The following is a 7,752-nucleotide window of genomic DNA, read 5'->3' as shown; positions in this document are numbered from 1 at the left end:
GCATTAAGCATAGCAAAGTCATAACAACATCAATCTCAGAACATAGTGGATACTAGGGATCAAACCTTAACAAAACTAACTCGATTACATGATAAATCTCATCCCACCCATCACCGTCCAGCAAGCCTACGATGGAATTACTCACGCACGACGTTGAGCATCATGAAATTGGTGATGGAGGAAGGTTGATGATGACGATGGCGACAGATTCCCCTCTTCGGAGCCCCGAACAGACTCCAGATCAGCCCTCCCGAGAGAGTTTATGGCTTGGTGGTGGCTCCGTATTGTAAAACGCGATGAATCCTTCTCTCTCATTTTTTTCTCCCCGAACACGAATATATGGAGTCAAGATGGATGTCGGTGGAGCATCAGGGGGCCCACGAGGCAGGGGCGTGCCCAGGGGGATAGGCGCGCCCCCACCCTCGTGGACAGGGTGTGGGCCCCCTGACGTGGATCTTTTCGCCAGTATTTTTTATATATTCCAAAAATAATCTCCGTTGATTTTCAGGTCATTCTGAGAACTTTTATTTCTGCACAAAAACAACATCATGGCAATTCTGCTGAAAAGAGCATCAATCCGGGTTAGTTCCATTCAAATCATGCAAGTTAGAGTCCAAAACAAGGGTAAAAGTATTTGGAAAAGTAGATACGACGGAGACGTATCAACTCCCCCAAGCTTAAACCTTTGCTTGTCCTCAAGCAATTCAGTTGATAAACTGAAAGTGATAAAGAAAAACTTCTACAAACTGTGTTTGCTCTTGTTGTTGTAAATATGTAAAGCCAACATTCAAGTTTTCAGTAAATATTATGAACTAACCATATTCACAATAACATTTAGGTCTCTTGTTTACTCATATCAATGGCATAATCAACTAGCGAGCAATAATAATAAATCTCGGATGACAACACATTCTCAAAACAATCATAATATGATATAACAAGATGGTATCTCGCTAGCCCTTTCTGAGACCGCAAAACATAAACACGGAGCACCTTTAAAGATCAAGGGCTGACTAGACATTGTAATTCATGGTAAAAGAGATCCATTCAAGTCATACTCAATGTAAAATAACAGTAATACATGCGAATGACAGCAGTGCTCTCTAACTGGTGCTTTTTAATAAGAGGATGATGACTCAACATAAAAGTAAATAGATAGGCCCTCCGCAGAGGGAACCAGGGATTTGTAGAGGTGCCAAAGCTCGGTTTTGAAATAGAGATGAGTAATATTTTGAGCGGTATACTTTCATTGTCAACATAACAACTGAGAGATCTCGATATCTTCCATGCTACACACATTATAGGCGGTTCCCAAGCAGAATGGTAAAGTTTATACTCCCCCACCATCAACAAGCATCAATCCATAGCTTGCCCAAAACAACGGGTGCCTCAAACTAACAACAATCCTGGGGAGTTTTGTTTGCAATTATTTTGATTTGATTTGAGTATGGGACTGGGCATCCCGGTGACCAGCCATTTTCTCGTGTGTGAGGAGCGGAGTCCACTCCTCTTGAGAATAACCCGCCTAGCATGGAGGATACAGACAGCCCTAGTTGATACATGAGCTATTCGAGCATACAAAACAGAATGTTTATTTGAAGGTTTAGAGTTTGGCACATACAAATTTACTTGGAATGGCAGGTAGATGCCGTATATAGGAAGGTATGGTGGACTCATATGGAATAACTTTGGGGTTTATGGAATTGGATGCACAAGCAGTATTCCCACTTAGTACAAGTGAAGGCTAGAAAAAGATTGGGAAGCGACCAGCTAGAGAGCGACAACAGTCATGAACATGCATTAAAATTAATCAACACTGAATGCAAGCATGTGTAGGATATAATTCACCATGAACATAAATATCGTAGAGGCTATGTTGATTTTGTTTCAACTACATGTGTGAACATGTGCCAAGTCAAGCCACTCGAATCATTCAAAGGAGGATACCACCCTACCATACCACATCACAACCATTTTAATAGCATGTTGGCACGCAAGGTAAACCATTATAAACTCTTAGCTAATTAAGCATGACATAAGCAACTATAATCTCTAATTATCATTGCAAACATGTTTCATTCATAATAAGCTGAATCAGGAACGATGAACTAATCATATTTATAAAAATAAGAGAGGTCGAGTTCATACCAGCTTTTCTCATCTCAATCAGTTCATCATATACCGTCATTATTGCCTTTCACTTGCACGACCGAATAGTGTGGATAATAATAATAGTGCACATGCATTGGACTAAGCTGGAATCTGCAAGCATTCAATACATGGGAGAAGACAAGGTAATATGGGCTCTTTGTTATATCAACAATAATGCACATATGAGCCACTCAACATTTTCATCATGGTCTTCTCCTCTCGACCCCCAAAGAAAAGAAAAGAAACAAAACTATTTACATGGGAAAGCTCCCAACAAGCAAAAGAAGAACGAGAAATCTTTTTGGGTTTTCTTTTTAATTATACTACTACAGGCATGGAAAGTAAACTAGCTAAAAGCTACAACTATTGTTTTTGGTTTTTATTAAGGTTTTTCAAACACACAAGAAGAAAGCTTAAAAAGAAAATAAACTAGCATGGATGATACAATGAAAAAGTATGAGCACCGACAACTGGCATGAGTGTGTGAACATGAATGTAATGTCGGTGAGAGATACATACTCCCCCAAGCTTAGGCTTTTGGCCTAAGTTGGTCTATGTCCATGGATCAAAGCTGCTCTCTCTGGTGTACTGAGGAGGATCCTCAGGCTGCCACTGGTTGGCGATCTCCTCCGGATTCCACTGATAAACAGACTGACAGTGAGGATCAGATGGTGGCTCCAGCTCTGCAGCTGACAGCTGGCTCCGGTAGGCATGAATGGCCTCCGGCAGAACAAGGTACATGCCTGTAAATATGTTGAACAAAGAGGGCGCATGCAAGGTAATAAACTCACAATAATTTTTGTGAAATATCAATTTATATTTGAGTTTCTTCTTCTTATCCTTAACAATAAACTCATGTACTACCATACTCTTATAATCTAGAACAATAGGAGGCAACAACTTTTCCTCTTTCTCATGATATCTGATAGGTATATTAAAGTGTGCAGCAAGGCGCGAGGCAAAGATGCCTCCGAGGACGGGGCCCTTAGTACGGTTCAGATTTAACCGTTTAGCAACAATAGCACCTAAACTGAAAGTAGTATCATGAAACAAGGCATGGCACAAAATAACAATATCAGGGGCACTGAGGTTTCCACAGTTCCCGCGACCAATTAAGCATCTACTAGCAAATATTGTGAAGTAACGTAGAATAGGAAAAATGTATGCTAGTGATTCTCGCATCGGAAACTTTCCTCGTTTCCCCTACAACAATCATATCAATAATTCCCTCCACATCATTACGATGTGGTTCCTCTATGCTGCCCTCAAAGGGTATCAAACAGACCCGGCAAAAATCATAAAGTGACATCTCCTTATGCTCATCATATAAATAAAATTCCACTGAAGGTGGTGATCTCCTAGCATGGAAATGGAAATTTTGCACAAAGATATTGGTGAGTAAGAGATACTGTTCACGCTGGTCATGGAGGAAAGCGGTGAGGCCTGCATTCTCAGCCAAATGATAAAAAAACTTCATGAATCCCGGCTTCTCTCAAGAACTCATCACAAGGCCATTCACATGGCCGAACCTCCGCAGTACGAGGGAGATTATACTTGGGCTTCTTGTTCTCCTCACTTTGCTTATCCTTCGAGCTTCAGCTCGATGAGCCCCTCAAAAATCTCTTCATCTTTTTCTGAAAATTTCTGAAATTTTTAGTAAGTTAAAATAAAAGTCAACCAAACTCAACAAGATTGATAGCAACTACTCCTACAAGTGCCTTGAGGCTATATCATGCATTAAAACTACTTTTAACCACATAAATTTGACATGTAAGCTCAAGAACAGGGTCACCTAACCATCAAAAATTTGCAATGAATAAAGCACTAGAAAAAACTAATTGGACCATTGGAGGAGTCACATACCAAAGAACAATCCCCCAAAGCAGTTTTGTGAATGGAGCTTTGAGCAAGGAGATCAAAAATGGCAGCAAGATGAGCAAGAACTCGGGTTTGAGCTGGCTAGTGATTTTTTCTGGAGCAAGACGAAGCGTGTGGGTGCAAGGATAAGTGGAGGGGACCCACGTGGGGTCCACGAGGCAGGGGGCGCGCCCAGGGGGTGGGCGCGCCCTCCACCCTCGTGGGCACGTGGCTCCTCCCCCTGTTGTGTTCTCAGTGCCTAAAATCCTTAAATATTCTAAAAAAATCATATTTCATTTTCAGGGCATTTGGAGAACTTTTATTTTTGGGGTATTTTTTATTGCATGCATAATTCAGAAAACAGACAAAAAAAATACCATTTTTGCTTTATTTAATATAAATAACAGAAAGTAAAAAGAGGGTACAGAGAGTTGTGTTTTCTAACTTCATCCATCTCATGCTCATCAAAAGGAATCCACTAACAAGGTTGATCAGGTCTTGTTAACAAACTCATTTCGAATAACATGAAACCGGAGAAGTTTCGAATAACACTAGGTTACCTCAACGGAGATATGCATGTCCCCAACAATAAGAATATCACATTTCTTCTTGACAGTAGGAAGAGAAAATTCAAAACCTCCAATAGTGATTGTTGAAAATTTTCCAATAGAATTGATACTATGAACTTGAGGTTGTTTCCTCGGAAAGTGTACCGTATGCTCATTTCCATTAACATGAAAAGTGGCATTGCCTTTGTTGCAATCAATACAGCCCTTGCAGTATTCCAAAAGGGTCTACCAAGGATAATCGACATACTATTGTCCTCGGGAATATCAAGAATAACAAAATCCGTTAAAATAGTAACGTTTGCAACCACAACAGGCACATCCTCACAAATACCGACAGGTATAGCGGTTGATTTATCAGCCATTTGCAAAGATATTTCAGTAGGTGTCAACTTATTCAAATCAAGTCTACGATATAAAGAGAGAGGCATAACACTAACACCGGCTCCAAGATCACATAAAGCAGTTTTAACATAGTTTCTTTTAATGGAGCATGGTATAGTTGGTACTCCGGGATCTCCAAGTTTCTTTGGTATTCCACCCTTAAAAGTATAATTAGCAAGCATGGTGGAAATTTCAGCTTCCGGTATCTTTCTTTTATTAGTAACAATTTCTTTCATGTACTTGGCATAAGGATTCATTTTAAGCATATCCAGTCAAACTCATACGCAAAAAGATAGGTCTAATCATTTCAGCAAAGCGCTCAAAATCCTCACCATCCTTTTTCTTGGATGGTTTAGGAGGAAAGGGCATGGGTTTCTGAACCCATGGTTCTCTTTCTTTACCGTGCTTCCTAGCAACAAAGTCTCTCTTATCATAACGTTGATTCTTTGATTGTGGGTTATCAAGATCAACATCAGGTTCAATCTCTACATCATTAGCATTGCTAGGTTGAGCATCAAAATGAACATCATCATTAATATTATTACTAGGTTCATGTTCATTACCAGATTGTGTTTTAGCATCAGAAATAGAAATATCATTGGGATTCTCAGGTGTGTCAGCAATAGGTTCACTAGGAGCATGCAAAGTCCTATCATTTTTCTTCTTCTTCTTCTTAGAAGAACTAGGTGCATCAACATTAGTTCTTTGAGAATCTTGCTCAATTCTCTTAGGGTGGCCCTCGGGATACAAAGGTTTCTGAGTCATTTTACCTCCTCTAGTCATAACTCTAACAACATTATCATTTTTCTTATTATTTAATTCATTGAGCAAATCATTCTGAGACTTAAGTACTTGTTCTACTTGAGTGGTAACCATAGAAGCATGTGAAAGGATCGATATAGTTGACTAGAGGGGGGGTGAATATGAAAGTAACAATTTTTAACTTTTCTTTACCAATTTAAACTTTGCATCAAAGTAGGTTGTCTAGATAAGCAACGAGGTGAGCATCCTATATGATGCAACAACAAAAAGTACACAAGCAAGCTAAGGATACAACACAAAAAGCTTGCACAAGTAAAGGCACGAGATAACCAAGAGTGGAGCCGGTGAAGATGAGGATGTGTTACCGAAGTTCCTTCCTTTTGAGGGGAAGTACGTCTCCGTTGGAGCGGTGTGGAGGCACAATGCTCCCCAAGAAGCCACTAGGGCCACCGTATTCTCCTCACGTTCTCACACGATGCGAGATGTCGTGATTCCACTATTGGTGCCCTTGGAGGCAGCGACCGGACCTTTACAAACAAGGTTGGGGCTCTCTCCACAACCGAATTGGAGGCTCCCAACGAAACCATGGAGCTTCACCACAATGGAATATGGCTCCGAGGTGACCTCAACCGTCTAGGGTACTGAAACACCCAAGAGTAACAAGATCCGCAAGGGATGACTGGGGGGAATCAAATTTCTCTTGGTGAAAGTGTAGATCTGGGCCTTCTCAACCAATCCCTAGAAAATCAACAAGTTTGATTGGGTAGGGAGAGAGATCGGGCAAAAATGAGCTTGGGAGCAACAATGGAGCTTGGGAAAAGAGGTAGGTCAACTTGGAGAAGAAGACCTCCTTTCATAAGGGGGGAAGACAAACCAACCGTTATCCCCGCTCAGCCCTGCACAGGGCGGTACTACCGCAGGGGTGGGTGGTACTACCGTTGTGGCCAGCGGTACTACCATTCCACCTCGCGGTACTGCAGTGCAGAAGGGCGGGAGCGGGAAGCAGAGCAGGACCTGGACCCAGGGAGGTACTACCGTGGTGGTAAGAATGGTACTACCGCCTAAGAGCGGTACTACCGCCCCTACTGCCGCAGCTAGTGCCGCAAAACCCGACACGAAAGGAGAAACCTCGAGTCGAGGCGGTAGGAGCATGGAGCCGCAGCGGTACTACGGCTGAGAGGTCCAAGCGGTACTACCGCTGGGGTTCGCGGTACTGCCGCTTGTAGCTCTCGAGCGGTACTACCGCTGGGGTTCGCGTTACTACCGCTCGGACCAGACCACAAGGAGAAGGCATGTAACACCCCGGATATGATTTACCCAATATGTACTCCAACTCTTGCCGTTTCCGGTGTTAAGTTATTTTATTTTCTCGGGTTCGGGTTTTTGTCTCCATGTGTTGTTATCGTTGTCATGCATCTCATATCATGTCATCATGTGCATTGCATTTGCATACGTGTTCATCTCATGCATTCGAGCATTTTTCCCATTGTTCGTTTTGCATTCCGGCGCTCCGTTCTCCTCCGGTGGTCATTTCTACCTTTCTTTCGTCTGTGGGGATTAAACATTTCCGGATTGGACCGAGACTTTCCAAGCGGCCTTGGTTTACTACCGGTAGACCGCCTGTCAAGTTTCGTACCATTTGGACTTCGTTTGATGCTCCAACGGTTAACCGAGGGACCGAAAAGGCCTCGTGTGTGTTGCAGCCCAACACCCCTCCAAGTTGGCCCAAAACACACCAAAACCCTCTCCATCATCTAGAGCGTTCGATCACAATCGCGTGGCCGAAAACCGCACCTCATTTGGACTCTCCTAGCTCCCTCTATGCCTATTTAAAGACCCCCTCCGAGATCCACGTTTCTTCTTCCCCCCGAAACCCTAAAAATCGCATCGCGCCGCGCTGGACATGTTCGTCCTTGGCTGGATGCTTTGCGCCGCCGCGCCCGGCCAGTGATAGTGCGCCACGTGTCGCGCCGGGAGATCCCCTCGCCGCCGGCCCGCTCGGCCCGCCACGGGCCCCCGAGCCCACTCCCTC

The sequence above is a fragment of the Triticum dicoccoides genome, chromosome 7A, assembly GCF_002162155.2.
Source record: "Triticum dicoccoides isolate Atlit2015 ecotype Zavitan chromosome 7A, WEW_v2.0, whole genome shotgun sequence".
Classification (NCBI taxonomy): Eukaryota; Viridiplantae; Streptophyta; class Magnoliopsida; order Poales; family Poaceae; genus Triticum; species Triticum dicoccoides.
Note: the sequence above shows the minus strand (reverse complement) of the source record.